The sequence below is a fragment of the Coturnix japonica genome, chromosome 1 (assembly GCF_054131305.1).
Source record: "Coturnix japonica strain WE chromosome 1, WE-NBRP24, whole genome shotgun sequence".
Lineage (NCBI taxonomy): Eukaryota > Metazoa > Chordata > Aves > Galliformes > Phasianidae > Coturnix > Coturnix japonica.
Window position 1 is genome coordinate 116,971,525 of NC_140663.1, and position 18,003 is coordinate 116,989,527.

Genomic DNA, 18,003 nt, shown 5'->3' on the forward strand with positions numbered 1-18,003 from the left:
TAAAGCACATCTACATAAATAGATTTTTACGATTGCATGATAGCTTCAAGAGCACTGACACAGTGAGTGTAACATGGCCACAGTCTGACTTTCAGATACAGAATCAAAATGAGTACAAGTGTACTTTTCTCACTGAAGCCAGTGAATAGTCTTTAAACTCTAAATACATGCAGACCTTAAATGTGATCATAGAAGCATATCATTCCTAATTCAACTTACCAGTACATTTCTTCATATTTTGAGTTCATTTTCCTTGATTATAGAGAGTCTAGATGCAATAAATAAAGTGCCTTTCATAGAATCATATAAATCACAGAATTGCTCAAAATTTGCTACCCTAAAGACTAGCTAGTACTTTCTAGCTACAGTATATTGATATCTATGGATTTTTTGTGTTGTTTTTGTTGTTGTTGTTTCCTTGTGTGTGTGTGTGTTTAGTACTGTTTTGTTTTGTTTTGTTTTTTTTTGTGACAGAATTGCTCAATTGCTTCTTGTGGTTGTTCTTTTTTTCTCTTCCTCTGTCATTTTCAGCAGATGAACTCACAGATGATAGCAAAGAATTGTATGGAACAGGCTGCTCAGGGAGGTTGTGGATGCCCCATCCTTGAAGGTGTTCAAGACCAGGTTGGACGGGGCCCTGGGCAACTTGATCTAGTAAATGTGTATGTTTGGTGGCCCTGCTAGTCAGGGGGGTTGGAACTACATGGTCCTTGAGGACCCTTCCAACCCGGGTCATTCTGTGCTTCTGTGATCTGTAAATGCAATACAGCAAGTTTCTCTAATATCAAAATATCAAATACCTTAATAAAATATTTTTGTGAACTTCAGGCAGATGAAAAGTATATTATTGCCTTTTTCTGGAAAATCAATGGTTATATTAGTTGAATACATAATATAACTTTTCTCAGTGTAATCTATATGAATTCATACTGGACTTAAACTCCTTTTCTGTTTGCATAAATTCCTTTTGCTATTCTTATCATTCCAGCCTTCTAGTCCACATTTGCTTACCCCTGAGATCATACAACTGTGTTTTATCTCATCTTTTCTCTTTTCCCTCCTTCTCTATTCAATAGAAATGCTGCATTCACCACTTCCAGTTGCAAAGTACACCACCCCTACAGTTGATAGATTTATTAAAGATAGCTGCTATCAGATCTGAGCTTTCATTTGCCAGCCTTGCTGCAAAGCTTATCTGGGGTCACTGCTCTGACAGTACTAAGAAATGTGAGCTCTGCTTCCACCTCTGTTGTTATTTCTGTTTCCTTGCCTCTGTTATCATGAGACTTCCTGCCTTTTTCCTACGTTCAGTATCATCATTTTTATCAGAAAATGTGGCAAGCATGCAGTTTGGGAGCAACCTTTAGCTTTTATCTTTATTCTATTTTCACTTCTTTTTTCTCTTTGCTATTTATACAGTTAAATAATCTTTTGTTACTTATTGAAAAATTCTTTGGATGCTATGATGATAAAAGTATGGAGATATAAAAGAGATTGGTTGGATTAGTGAGACAGATTTCTTGGTTTAAGGACTATGCTTATGTTCATTTTTTCTCCCTGCTGCTAGTAAAAAAGAGCATACTATCAGAGAGGAAAGAGAAGCCTTTTCTGGAACCTTAATTTAGCACTGAATGTGAACACAGAATGCCATTAAATAAATCTGTTTGAGATATAAAATCTTGGGCTCATGTGAATTGAACAGACATCTCACCACAAACATAGCATGAGTTTGAGGATAATTACTTTTCTTCAGAGAAGTATCTACTCATTTTGAAGCAGGTAGGGGTGATTATGTGAATGATGTTAAGTATTAAAAGCTACTATCACTTGAATAACATCTCTTAACTTCATGCACTCTCTTCTCTTTGTACCAACAGATCTTTTCTTCCAGTAAAAAAGTTTTTCAAAGTATTTTTCATTTAAATTAACCTATATGCAGTGTCCATATTTTTCCCTTCTGATATGTTTCTAGACATACTTGAAATGTTCTGAATGCCCTTGGCTTATGACCCTTAACCCTAAAGAGTTTTTAAACCAACTGCTGTGTAAGAACATGTGCTCCTCAGTAATAAATACAAATACAAATTAAAAAACAGCAACAACAACAACAAAACCTCTTAAATGTTTTTGTGTTAATAATTTTAGGGTGGATTTTGAAATATTGTTACTAAAGCTCATTCATTTTAGTAACATGAATATGGTGGCAGAACCATGCTAATTATGAGCAGGGGATGCTCAGCAAGAGATATCTATTCCCAGGTGAGTGCTGTACCATTTAAGCTTAACACAACACAATAAAATTAGTAAGGGATAATGTCAAATGCCAAATTTAAAAGAAATCTTGAGATCTACAGTATTTTAACACACTGTGTAATATACACCAAAATTGACCAAACACCATTTTCAAGCATTAGGTCTCCTACATGCAGATATATTTATGTTCATTATTAACTATCACTTGAGGTTTCATTTCAAAACATGAAGTCATTTCAGAAACTGAGTGACATTTTCTACCGTGGGTTGAACATATCTCAATTTATTTATCTGGTCTCCAGCATGAGCCAGTATGTTCAGTAAATGATCACATAATGGAAAAGTCTTCTCTAACTTATTGTGCCTAGAGGAACTCATAAACACACAAGATATTCAAGATCTGTGAACATGAATGTCTTAACAGCACAGTATTAAGCCATTCCCCAAAATGGAATGGATGACAATGACTCTCCAAATGGCAAAGCAACGGGGGTTTCAGTTATGGGGTTTTCATTCTCAAGGGAGAGCAGCAACTTCTAAAATGAAGCCTGAAAATGGTGTGAAGGACCTTACACTGAGCTGTCAGCAATAGTGAGAAATCTGGACCTGCTGGAAGCAGATTTTTTAATCATTCTACGAGGATGAGCAGCACGCTGTCTAGTTCAAATGTTCTGAAATGTCCCATGTCTCTGGGAACATGCCTAATGCATCTCTGCACTCTAGTAAAACTGCCGTCTCCCTTTTTCTGTACCCATACCAGTAGTTCATGCTGATATAATTCAGAACAGGATAATTGCGTATAAATTTAAATAAAAAAGTCACATGTAACATTCAAGAAAAGTCTACTAGCTACAGAGAAACGATCTCCTAAAGGGCTACAATTTGAAATGCTTATCCACACAGACATGTAGCCAGTTCCATGTCACTATTTGCAGCCAATTTGTGAAAGACTAAAAGGATTTTTTTATAAATTATTAAAATTAGACAATGCACTCAGTCTTTTGTATAGCATTAAAAATTTACACAGCTAGTACATTGTACAAATCTTACCTCCCTTTATGACAAAGAGGCCATTGTCTACATGCTTGCTTAATAGGTTCATATTATAAGATGCACAAATCACCTGTAGTCGGATATTTCACAGAGTAGGAACTTTGATATGGGCACTGAGGTCCTTCATACAGAGTGTGATAGATAGTGATAAATATATCATAGTAGAAACAAACACAATTAATAATGCATAAATAGGAATAAACAAGACAATCCATTATACTACCACAAACCCAGCCGTAAAGCATACTTGACAAGTACATTTTTGACAAGGGCTTGCTTATTTATTTATTTATTTGTTTGTTTTGTTTTGTCAAAGATTTGTAAAACATTAAAATACCTGGGGACTCATTTATTCACAATGCATTTGCAGAAAACATTAACAGGAACTGTATTCCACCTTTGCAAAGATTTTTTTTTCTGTAAGTATAAATATAATTCAGCCATAAACAGATAAAATTCAGCTATATAGTATAGCTGATTAATAATTAATTTTAATTTCTACTTTGCTTTCTATCTTTTTATCTATCAATAGATTTTAATATTGACTTGGTTTGATTATATATCCACTTACTGGTAAGCAAATTGATTTGCCATTTACAGAGAGAGATTATGATTTACATTTTCATTGTTGTTGGATCTTATTTTACACATCAGGTATACAGCATATGATGTTTTATATTAAATTCTTTCCACTGTAGCCTCTTAAAATAAGTGTTTGTTTTTGGGTTTTGTGACCAGTGAAAAACATCAAATATAGTATGCAATTTACACTCTAATCAAACATTTGTGTTCTCCAGCAGTGGTAGTAAAATGCAAATGTCTCAGGTGCATGTCATTCCTACATTTCCAGAGAAAGTAACAGCCTGGAGCAATAAGGATCTGATAAAAAAAAAATTAGGTATGGAATTATTTTTCTCCAAATCAGTAACTAAAATACAACCAACATAGGAAATTTAACTATTATTTAACAGTGGATTGGCTTTCACTTGTGGCTGGGAGATTTTGTAAAAAATAAAAAATAAAAAAAATACTATTAATTAAAAAAATAATAAAAAATAAAAAATACACTCATGAGAGGAAAATCTGATTAGCTAATGGCAGTTGAAACCATCTCTTCCCAAAGGATGCTTGAAGGTCTAGCAGAGCTAGACTTTCCATCTTATAATCAAATTCAGTAGATAAATTCCTAACTAACTGAGTGGTAAGAGGCTTTCTTCCTTAAGAGGGACCAAATCTCTGAAATTTAAATCTGTAGAGACTTGATAGTAAACTCATACTCACAGACTACACCACCTGACTACATATGTATGTGTTCTCTCTCCATTTTTTTTCCACCCTGCCAAACAGTTTAACTATGATGGCCAAGAATAAATGAAACTAGTCTGTAGTACATAATAGGTTGCAAAAAGTCAGAGATTTTCTATAGCCATAGTGAAAATCTAAGACAATACATAACTCTGAATAGTAGCTTTGCTCATAGTGGATGTGTAGTGAGTTCTTCTAGAGCTCACGGCTATTTCAGAACATTTTTAGTTTCATAAAACTGAGAACTCTACAGAAAGGGTTGCATTTATTTGTATGCAGGATAAGTTTTTCTCTATAAAAAGAAGTAATCTAATTACTGTGAACCAATTTCTTCATACCTTAAAGCTACTACCAATCTACTAACAGAAAAAAATTATTCTCATGTACAAGAAAACGTACAAGAAGAAATAATAACTTGAACGTTAGCCACACTGTGATGATGAAAAGGGAGGAACAGAAAATAAATATTCTTTGTGCACGAATGTGCCCATGTTTCCAGGTGATAAATGTTAACATTACTGGTTGTTTATCTTGAATACTTTAAATATATATTGAATTCCATGTCTGCAAATATTTAAGGAGCATGTAAACTGAGAAATATACAAAGAGTCCTATTGGATGTCTTCTCAGGATAACCACAACTTAAGGTTTGACTTACATGCCTATTTTCATTTATCCACATATTCAGCAGAACCACTAAGATCTCAAGGATCAGTGAACATCATCTGATTATTTAAACATAATTTTGTAGTATCATTTATACCTTTTCATCTTCTTCTAGTTCTGGACATCACAGATTATTTTTTTTATTATTATTGTTATTTATTTTTTTTTTCTTTCTCTTAGGTGATGTATGCTGTCAGTTTTTCAAGTCTGGTGTAGTACCTCATCTTTTAAAATTAATGTGTTTGTGTAACATTCAATGCTCCTTTGATCATTAAATACATCATAGCTTCCTGTCTGGCAACAGGCCCATGAAACTGTATTTCTTCTTGATATTAGCAAATGTAGCCTCCAGGGTTAGCATAGCTGTCTTTTTTATAGCAGTTGGAAATTCTCAAGGATATCCAGATTATTTTTATTTTAGATGTTGTATGAAATTTCATATTTAATTTATATGTTCAGAATAAGTATAATTTTCCTTTAGCTGTTTAAGTTGCCAATCAAAAATATTGCTTCTTTCATTCAAATATAGTAATATTTATGCTTGAATACAGCCTTATTTATATGATAGAAAATAAAGAAAAACTATGCAAAAACCCTCATTTAAACTATGAACATCTTTAACGGAGTTTGCTACAATTTGATTTTTTCCAGTAATAATATATATTGAGGAACATCAGGACTCTCTACAGCCTCCTACTGCCATATTGGATTCTACTTTCTGGTGAAAATTTACTGTTAATGATCACATGACAATTTATCAGCATTAATAGAACACTGCATTGTGAAGCCATTTGCAGTTCAGTAATTAATGTAATTGATGTGCCTAGCTAATTCCCAGTGCCAGCACTATGTACTTTAGCTGAAAGTCCACTGTATTTGCATGGGAGCACTATCCTCTTGCCAAAGTACAAAAAAATATTTATGCAATTTAGGACTTTTTGTTCTTCTGTAAGTTGCACTAGCAGAATAAAATAAAGCAGTTGTGGGATAAGTAACTGAATTTCCACAAAATCTCAGATATACTAAGTGTAACTTTTCAGATATCAGCTTTCTTTATAAAGATATATGATAAAATAAAGCATCCCATACTGTTTTTGATAGGCTTAAGACTCTCTAAATTAGTACTACCCAATTCTGAGAATTTAGAGGGAGAATTTTTCAATCAGTAAGTTCACTGATCTGAGTTCCAGTACTTAGAAAGTATTTGTATAACCTCCCCCAAAATCTTCCCCGTTCTTTCAAATTACATATATTTTTGAATTCTCATTTGTTTTGTTTTTAACACGCATCAGTGACTATATGGATGGAAGCCAATTAATCCAGTTATTGTTACCCATCTTTCTCAAGTCAGAAACTTCAGCGCTCTGAAAAAGGAACAGAGAGGAGTCCATTTTCTGGGAACTGTTACAGTTCTTGGGGTAACAATTAGTCTTAGTCTAAAAGCTCTCTATGGCAGTAGATGCAAACTCTGTAAGGAACACGTGAACACCTATTTACAGATCTGAATTCTTCACAAAAGAATTCCTGAAAGATTCAAAAGAATGCCTGGCATTATGTGGTGTGAATCCTTTCTGAAATTTAAAACACCACTCAAAGCCATTCATCTAAGGCTTATTTAAAGGACCAGAACCCCTGAAAGTTAACTAGAAGTAGAACCTCACCTTATTTCTGTAAGTGCAACTTTGTTTACCCCATTTTGAAAAATATTGCCTTTTCTCCTTCATTTCCATTCACAGTATTGCTTTGAAGATCTTCTTAACTTACTATTTTATTTCATGTCTCTTTGTCTCTCAGATCACAGAATCACAGAATCACCACAGAATCACCAAGGTTGGAAAAGACTGAGAAGATCATCCAGTCCAACCATCCACTCATCACCAATAGCTCTCATTAAAACATGTCCCTCAACACAACGTCCAAATGTGCCTTGAACACTTCCAGGGTCAGTGACTCCACCACCTCCCTGGGCAGCCCATTCCACTGCCTGACTAGTCTTTCAGAGAAGTAGTATTTCCTAACATCCAGTCTAAATTTCCCCAGGTGCAGCTTGAAGCCATTCCCTCTAGTCCTATCACCAGTTACACGAGAGAAGAGGCCAACCCCCAGCTCACTACAACTTCCCTTTGGGAAGTCATAGAGAGCAATAAGGTCTCCCCTGAGCCTGCTCTTCTCCAGGCTGAACACTCCCAGCTCCTTCAGCTTCTCCTCATAAGGCTTGTGCTACATACCCCTCACCAGCTTTGTTGCCCTTCTCTGAACATGCTCCAGGGCATCAAAGTCTTTCTCACAGTGAGGGGCACAGTACTCGAGGTGTGGCCTCACCAGAGCTGAGTAAAGGGGGACAATCACTTCCCTGTTCCTGCTGGCAACACTGTTTCTGATGCAAACCAGGATGCCATTGGCCTTCTTGGCCACCTGGGCACACTGCTGACTCATGTTCAGTCCAGCATCAGTCAGTACCCCCAGGTCCATTTCCTCTGCACGGTCTTCCAGCCACTCTGCCCCAAGCCTGTTGCGCTGCCTGGGGTTGTTGTGGCCAAACTGCAGGAGCTGGCATTTGGTCTTGTTGAACCCCATCCCACTGGCTTCAGCCCAGCTCTCCAGCCTGTCCAGATCCCTTCATAGGGCCTCGCTACCCCCAGGCAGATCAGTACTTCTAGCCAACTTGGTGTCATCTGCAAACTTAATCAGGTGCACTCAATGCTGTCATCCAGGTCATCAACAAAGATACTGAAGAGGTCAAGCCCCAGTACCAACCTCTGGGGAACACCACTCAAGACCGGTTGCCAGTTGGATTTAGCTCCATTCACTACTATTCTCTGGGCCCAGCCCTCCAGCCAGTTCCTTACTTAGCCAAGCGTGTACCTGTCCAAGCCATGGGAGACAGTGTCAAAGACTTTGCTGAAGTCCAGGTAGATGACATCAACAACCTTTTCCTCATCCACCATATGGGTTACTATATCACTGAAGGAGATCAGGTTGGTCAAGCAGGACTGACCCTTTGTGAACCCATGCTTGCTAGGCCTGATCCCTCTGTTGTCCCTCACTTGCTGTGTGATCTCCCTCAAGACAATCTGCTCCATAACCTTTCCTATCACTGAGGTCAAGCTAACAGGCCTAGAGTTCTCTGTGTCCTCCTTACAACCCTTCTTGTAGATGGGAGTCACATTTGCAAGCCTCCAGTCTTCTGGGACCTCGCCAGTCAACAAGGAGTGCTGACAGATAATGGAAAGCAGCTCATCTATCACCTCTTCCAGTTCCCTCAGCACTCTTGGGTGAATCGCATCCAGCCCCACGGACTTGCGGCAGTCCAATTGGAGTAGTAGGTATCTGGCTTTTTCCTCCTGAATCATGGGGGATTTAGTTTGCTCCCCAGCTGAGACTACCAGGTCAGAGAATGGAGTACCCTTAAGATACCTGATCTGATCTTTAAAGACAGACATAAAGAAGGCATTCAGAACCTCTGCCTTTTCCTATTCATCCGCGCCAGTCTTCCCCACTGGCTCATTTTGCGACTCGGGGGGACAGCCTGCTCTTGAGCCTTTAAGACTTCCTTCTTGAAGAGCAACCAGTCATCTTGGACCACTTTACTCTCTAAGACTGAATCCTAAGGGACTCCCCCTCTTAGTCTTCTGAACAGTTCAAAGTCTTCCCTCCAGAAGTCTAAGGTAGAAGTAGGGCTGCTCCCCTTCCTGGCTCCACTGAGAATCAAGAACTCTAGCATTTCATGGTCACTCTGTCCAAGACTGCCCCTGACCTCCACCTCTCCCACCAGACCTTCTTTGTTTCTAAACAGCAGAAGGTGCAGCTCCTCTTGTAGACTCTCACCAGCTGCATCAGATAATTATCCTCCATACACTCCAGAAACCAACTAGACTGCTGCTTCTGCACTGTGTTGTAGTCCCAGCATATGTCATAGAACTTGAAGTCCCCTGTGAAGACAAGGACTGGTGAACACTCACCTTCCGCCAGCTGCTCATAGAACACCTCATCTGTCTCTTCACCCTGGTGAAGATGCCCACAAGGATGTTGGCCTTGACAGCCCTTTGATCAACCACTAGTTACAGGTTCTCAGTTTCATAGACTATTCCCAGTCTACCATATTTCCTTTATTAATGAGAGATTAATCTTCTCCCCAGCCAGCTCAGAATTCCATCTTCTTTCACATATTCAGAAGATTTTTCCTCCAACATCTTTATTCCCTCATCATAATTATAAAATATTAGAAAACACATTGTTACTACAGAAAATGTTATCCATCAAGCTGCCTTTCCTCTATTTCTATTTTAGATCTATATTTATATATTCCTGGAGTAGTTACCAACATCACTGTCTACCCAAGTAAAATGTTGACTTCCCTCCTATTTATATTCACTTTTTGAATACTGGAAGGCTGCAATGAGGTCTCAGTTCAGCCTTCTCTTCTCCAGGATGAACAAGCCTAGCTCCCTCAGCCTGTCTTTGTAAGGGAGATACTCCAGCCCTCTGATCATCTCATAGCCCTCCTCTGGACCCTCTCCCACAGCTCCACAACTTTTCTGCATTGGGAGCCTCAGACCTGGATGCAATACTCCAGCAGGGGCCTCATGAGGGCAGAGTAGAGAGGGAATGGCAGAGTAGGGAGGGATATTTGTTGCTTAAATAATATGCAAATTAGAATAGTGTATGTGGTAGGAAAAGTATATTTCATTACTCCATTTCATGGCATATGTTGTTGATGATTATTATCTTTATTAGGCAAAACTATTACTTTTGAAAGTTATGATTTAGACAGTCATTCTGCTTAAACATGAGCAATTTCATGATTGGCATATGCTGGAAATTCTCTTTTGACTTTTGCCTGCTTACTTGAGAAGTCTGGTGAATTATCCACTCAAGTCTCATTAAAGTAATTGGCTTACAGAACTGGCTGATCATACACTTCAGTGCATACTAATTAATTCCCTGCGAGTATCAAGAATTCTTACTCTGAATAAGGCTTGTATTGTTACAGCCACCAATTTTTCATTGACTGAAAAAGACTTGGTTTTTAGCTCAGCTCTTTGATTTGCTCTTTCTTACCTAAGAAGTTTAATAACCACTTGTTATTTTTATAAATCACATAGTTTTTAGCCAAGTGGTAACAAAAACTAATCAAGTGAGAGTTCACTGATCAATGAAATTTTGCATAAATTTGATATATTATTCTACCACAATACAAAGTTATTTTTTTAGCTGGAATTATAAGTTGCTTCACTAACTTCTACATTACATGGCACTCAAAAGTTTTTTTAGACATTGAATTTGGATAGCACTCTTTCTCTTTCTCATTTTTCTCTCTTTCTTTCTCCTTCTCACTTCTTACTACTTCTGAAATGCTCTAGTAGATATACTCTAGTATACTCTAGTAGATATATCATAAAACTCCGCCTAGCTTGCAACTATTTGGTTATCTTCCAAAATTTCATATTATCTCCACTACCATCAAAATGTGAATTTTGTTTGGATAGATATTTGATACCAGAATGTATGACCCTTGAGAAAATCTCAGATACATAGACATTACAATGAAGAATATGTGACAACTGATGGAATAGTTGAACATTATTAGAAAAATTTTGATGTTCCATGATGTCTACTGCAAGTGTTCTACTTCTTTGTGCTGACTTATTGTTTAGGTCAAGCTCTCCATTCTCTACAGTTCATCTTTATTTTTCTGAACTGCATTTCAATGAACAATAGTTTGTCAAAGACCAAGGAAACTGCTTCATAATTGCATACGATTCAGTATCTTTATCAGATATTTTTCATTTAATACAATATATAGATGGCTAATATAAAGGTGATACTTGACTGAATTTATTTCATCACCTAAAAAAGATGATGCACAAGCAGTCACGAACTCAGAATCATAGAGTCCTGACAGTTGGAAGAGACCTTTAAAGGTCATCTAGTCCAACTCCCCAGCAATGAAGAGGGGCATCCACAGCTGGATCAGGTTGCCCAGGGCCTGATCCATCCTCACCTTTAAAGTCTACAGGGCATTCACCACATATCTGGGCAACCTCTCCCAGTGCCTCATCTGTCTCACCATAGAAGACTTTTTCCTAATACCTAAATCTCTTCTTTTTAAATTTGAAACAATTTCCCTTTGTTCTATTACCACAGACACTTCTAAAGAGTCTCTCCCCTCTCTCTTTCCAGTAGCTCCCCTTTAGGCACTGAAAGGAAGGCTGCTAACAGGGCACCTCGAAGACTTTTCTTCTGTAGGCTGAACAGCCACAACTCTTTCAACCTGTCCCCATAAGAGAAGTGCTCCAGCCATTCCTTCCCATAACTTCAAAGCAGTTGTTTTCATCAGTAGTGCTTTCAATTAACATCTTTCAGTGGTGTTTTTCTATTCTTCTTCTGATTATCCAAATTGTCCATAATCATAGAATTATAGAATTATAGAATCACAGAATGGCCTGGGTTGAAAAGGACCTCAAAGATCATCTATTTTCAACTCCCCTGCTGTGTGCAGGGTCACCAACCACCAGACCAGGTTGCCCAGAGCCACGTCCAGGCTGGCCTGGAATGCCTCCAGGGATGGGGCATCCACAAACTCCTCGGACATGTTCCACCATGTCACCACCCTCTGTGTGAAAAAATTCCTCCTAATATGCAACTTAAATCTTTTAAATCTTAAAACCATTCCCGCTTGTCCTATCACTATCCACCCTTGTAAACAGCAAATCACTCTACTGTTCATATGAACCCTACATGTATTGGAAGGCCACAATGGGGTCTCCCCAAAGCCTTCTCTTTTCCAAGCTAAACAAGCCCAGTTCCCTCAACCTTTCTTCATAGGTGAGGTGTTTCAGCAGTCTCAACATCTTAGTGGCCCTTCTCTGGATCTGTACTAAGCGTTCCACATCTGTTTTTAGCTGGGGGCTCCAGGCCTGGACTCAGTATTACAGATGGGTCCTCACAAGAGCTGAATAGAGGGGGACAATCACCTCCCTCTCTCACCCATTTTTTAATACAATAAGGGTAATTGTATTGAGATATTAAGAGAATAGTTTCATTTCAGTGATAAAATTCATTCAACAGTACAGAAAATAATGATCATTACAGGCCACCTGCCATTCTGGCTTCTTATGTTTGCATGTAAAGTGATGCTGAGAATATTTAACTGTGAGAGATTTCTGTGGCAAAGGAACTTCCCTCTTCTGCACAAACCCTCGGAACAAAACCAAAGTCAAAATCACCCTACAGCATCTACTAGTACTTGTTATACATTTTTTTTGTTTGTTTGTTTGTTTGTTTTTGTATGCGTGTGTCATTTTGACTGTACACGTTTATTTAGCTCACATGGTGTTATATAATTAGTAATATAGTTATGTGTGCTTTTTGGTGCATAAAAATATGATTTCTCAGTGAGCGTCTTCAAACACTATTTTATACATAATGTAATTTGATTAATATGCTGTCAAAATTTCCATGAAAGAAGGATTTATTTATCTTTTCACAACAATTGCAGGATTCTACAGAGATGAAAATGGCTTGCAGTAATTGCAAAGCAACTCAACAAGAATATGTAACAAACATCAAAGGTAAAGCAAAAGTTAAAAGCATGTAAGATTTAAGACCTACATGTGAAAATATTAAATTGCAGATCTGGTGGACTTCAAATGATATAACAGCCAGCAATGTGCCCTTGTCACACGGAATTGCATTAAGCAAAGTGTTGTAAGTGTATCAAGGCAGATAATCCTTCCCCTTTATTCAGCACTGGTAAGGCCTCACCTGCAGTGCCCAGTTCTGAGGATATGGGTTGAACTAGATGAAAAATTAGACAAGGTACTGAACCAGATGAAAACTTTTACATGAGTCAAAAGAGTACATTTGCAGCCTGGAAGGCCAAGTAGACTATTTCCTGGGCTACCTCAAAAGAGGGATGTCCAGCAGGGAGAGGGAGAAAACTGTCCCCCTCTGCTCTGCCTTTGTGAGGACCCATCTAGAATATTGTGTCCAGGCCTGGGGTTCACCCATACAAAAAAGACATGGAACTGTGGGAGTGAGTCTAGAGGTGGTCCATAGAAACTATCACAGGGCTGAGCACCTATCCTATGAGGAAGGGCTGAGGTAGTTGGGCTTGTTCAGCCTGGAGAAGGCTCAGGGGAGACATCATTGTGGCATATTAGGAGGTAACTTTTGACTCAGAAGGCAGTGAAGTACTGCCACAGGCTGCATAACGAAGCTAAAGATGTCTCACACCTGGAGTCATTCAAAGCCTGGTTGGATGGGGCCCTGGGCAGGCTTACTGGGTAGGTGGCATCTCTTCCCATGACAGGGATGTTGGAGCTCAATGATTTTTAAGGATTTTTCCAACCCAATTAATTGATTCTGTTATTCTGTGATTTCCAGAGGTCCCTTTCAACATTGACCATTCAATGATTCTGTGAGGAATAACTAACTAACTAACTAAATAAATAAATAAATAAATTCACAGTTTTCCCTGAAATATTCTGTAATTTCATATATCTTGAACACCACAGTGTTCAGGGTTGTGTTTCACCCTTACTGAAATTCAGAATCTGCGCAGGAAAAGTTTATTATCAAAGGAGCGGTAATCTTTAGTTCATGAATAATGAATTTTTGAATTCTTCACATTCAGTCTGCATAATGAGGATGTAGGCCTACTTCTCCAAGTCATAAAGTTTATTATTATACTATTTTATGAGTGCTAAAAATCCTCTAGTAAGCTATTTCTCTCTACTGTTATATACTAGGTGTAGAGATTATAATAGATAATAGAGTTGTGCCTACAGCAATCTACTCTAGGGAACGTGCTTTAGAAAGGATCTTACTAGATGATCTCCAAACGTCTCTTCCTATCCCTATGATTCTGTGATTCAGTTAGGTTGTGAAACATTTTCTTAAAAAACTGAGACCTCAGCACTGTGCTAGAGAATTTATGAGCATTCCTTGATATTCTTAAATGAAAAGAATCACAACTAATCAAAAAGAGAATAATAATTTTTTATTATTATTATTTTCATGCTTATGCATTTCACAAATAAACTAATCAGTAATTAAACATTCTTCCATTTTCACTTACGTTGACTACACACATTGCAAAATTGTGTGAGCAACAAAATACAAAAATATAGGAAATTCTTGCAAGTTCATGTGGAGGATTTAAATAATATAAACATGTTTTCTAAATACTTTGTTCTTGGAAATAAACTTCTCCTCTGAAAATTAATTTTCTTGATTGTGCCCACCAAAACAGTTGAAATGCTTTGTCATATGTACTCCTGAAATACACGTCAATGGAAAGATGATTTACAAGGTTTTTTAGAAGTTTGTATTTCCTAATCACAGTAGCTATATTATTACCTGAGACCATAAAGATCTATTGCAAGGGTAGGAGGAATCACAAAGTTATTTCTTCATTTTCTGCCCCAACGCATATTCTATCACTTACAAAATTCCTTAATTTATAAAGGAAATTGCAAACTGTACAACAATGGCTACATAATAAATTATAAATAATACTATGTTTCCTGTTTCCACTGAATTTTTACTTTAATTACTTGATGCTATGTTACTGGGATAACAGTAGATGCTCTTCTAGTCAAGATTGTTATAAGATCTTATACATTAGTACTAATTGTAGAATACAATATGACATCTTTCTTTGTATATATTATGGTTTCTGAATATTATAGGAGACTTTTATTTAAAAAATGAAAGCCTGTGTTTTATTAGTGAAAAAAAAAAAAAAAAAAAAAGGTATATGTTGCAGGTGAAATTTCTTCAAAAATTATCTGTTTTCTGGAAAAAGGAATAAAAATATTACATTTGAAAGAAAGGTATGACCTACTATAAATGTGTATTACTTGGATTTAAACTTCTGCATTTTACAGTGTAGTGGAATTGCTGAGGATACTGAGGAAAGAAACTTCACTTAGAATACAGAAGGGGAAAAAAAAAAAAAAAAAAGAGAGAAGAATACAAATGAGGTGGGAAGGAATATTGAGAACTGAATAAATTATTAAATACAGTTTTCCTAGTTATTTGTAATCTATGTTTTCCACTACCAACAATGCCTTATATAAAATCTAATACACAGGATTACATGAGGCTGCATTCTACATTCAGGGGAAGAAACAGCAAGACTGTCACTTTAAGAATATTAAATGCACAAGTATACACACCAAAAAAAGTAATCACTGAAATGGTCTATCTAACCCCACACTGATTCCAACAGCAGCCATAAGAGAGAAAACAAGAATGATCAGCTCCTCCTCAAGTTCCCCAAAAGCCAAAACTACTACTGACTACAACCTTATCTGTTGTTTTGATAATACATCCCTGGAATTTTTGTTTGTGACTTTGTCTAATCCCCTTTTACATTGACAAATCTAAACTATCTTTAACCACAGCATCTTAAGGAAGCACCATCCAGTCACTGTGTGAAGAGACTCTTTCTATTACCTGTTCCAAACTTATCTTGTTTTAGTTTCAAGAAGTATCCTGCTTTTGGAATTGAAGAATATCATGAATGACAATTCTGTTTTCATTTTTTTTTCTATCATCTTCACAATTTTGTAGACTTCAGTCATGCATTTTTCTGTACCATGCTGTTAAAGTGCAAAATGGTCACAATGCTCTTTATCTTTCTACAGCCTCAGTAGAAACTGCTAATTAATGTGAAGGAGTACACAAAGCTCCAGAAGCTTCATTCTTGATGGGTGCACTCAAAGAGTAGCTGACTCATCCTGTTCCACAGAATGTACCAATATCTGATTACTTAATTTAGCTAAGAGGGATATAATTTTAAATTGTAATTTAATTGAAGTGGACATCAGAGTATGTGCTAAGGATATGGTTTTAAGTTTTCATGAATCCCAGGGACACAAGCCGTTGTCACTCAGTGAAGTGAAGACTAGTATTTACAGTACTTCAGTAGTTCCACTGATTAAGCCTCTTTCCATTCAACACTGAAAGAAATGTGAAGATGTCTAAGAAGAGAAACTATGCATATAAGAAGAGAAATTGGTGTTTGTAGCCAATATGCTAAAACACAAAGCCAGTGGTAAGAGCCTTGAATGCCAAGCTCTGCTCCTTAGACTATTTATGCACTGAAGTTATCAAGAAAGTACATTCAAGATGAGGAATAGCAATCTGGATGCAGTCTTATTCCTTTCTGCTCATTCTCCTTCTGGGGCTGTAAGTATCATCTTCTGTTTTATCAGCACACTCAGGTCAGTCCAAAGGATACAGAGTTGACTGTCCCACTTCTGCTAGGTCCTTCCACACGCTACTCTTTAGAGAGTTGTCTTGAAAAGCCTCTTAGAAGACAAGAAAGAGGTGCTTTGATTTTCTCAGGCTGAAAACATGTCTTTGGTTAATTGAATCTGGGAAGGGCAGTAGGGAAGTTTGCCCTCCAAGTTAGTGCTGTATCCTTCTGCATGAGATTTCAGAGTGGAGGAAAATTCTTCCCTAGCAACCCTTGTTCTCGCTATTCTGGATTTTCTTTGAGATAGTCTTTCAGAGTGGTATCCTTGCACTGATTTTGTTTTCAGATTCAGCCAATCAGCCTAGGACACCTCGATGTTTACCCCATTGTCTCACTCCAATTTATAGGAGGGAGGCAAGGTTCTTTTGATATATTTTACCTGGCATGAGATTAAGAAACAACGGTTCAAATGTTTGTCCGACCACTTTATTCCAAATAATAATCAACTGAGAAGATGGGGAAGGAAGAGTGGAGGGGAAAGTGGGCAATAGGAAAGGTAGGAAGAAAGCAAGAATTGCGTAAAGCGGGGATAGTCACCTCCAGGATGCAGCAGCATCCCGTCATATGTCGTTCTGTTGGTCCAAGGCAAAAGTGCAAGGGAGAGTAGCAGCAGAGTGGCTGGCCACATGCAGCAAGCCAGTCAGTGCAGAGCAGGTTGTGGAAGAAGCAGCAGGGTCTCACAGGGCAGGGTCTCATGCAGCAGGCCCAGAAGAGTCCATTGTCAGCAGTAGAGCAGCAGCAAGAGATCTGAAGCCAGATACGTATCTTGTTCTTCAGCATGCAGGCATCTTCTTCAGCGTGCATGTGTCAGGTCGTGAGGAATCTGATGTCAGAAAACCTTCTTGTTCATGTTGCGAGGAATACGATGTCAGAAAACCTAACCTCATGGTTTCTGATCACTCTTTTATCCTCCTTTTTCCTACCTATGTGACATTCCTGGGTGCTTGGGTAAGAATCATGTACAGCACTCCTGGAAACTGCCATTTTACTTCCACACAAAATACTACTTCACAGCCATTCATCTGCAGCTTATCTCTCTCTCATTGCCCTGGACCTTGTTCATCTGTATTCCTCAGACAAAGGATTTCTCAACCCTTGCCCAGGACTCGTTTGGACTTGCCCATCCTCAGCAAACTTTGAGGCAATAGAGCAAAAGAATGGCCTCTTACACCCATGTCCAAGATTCTGGTGGGGGTCAAGTATAAAAGATCTAGGAACAGCTGACAGATTTGTTTCCTCTAGTTTATGACATTTTGCCTCAACACCTTAATAGGTCATGGTAAGAAAGAACTTCTAGAGTAGGTTATCTTATCCTCATGTAAGCCATCACAATATTTTTGTTAATGTGTTATTTAATAATGTTCATATCTTACTATAGAAGGCAAAAGGAACATATAATGACTGGCTGAGATTTAGACACCTAACATCAGGATGGAAGAATCCCCAAGGTGACAAAA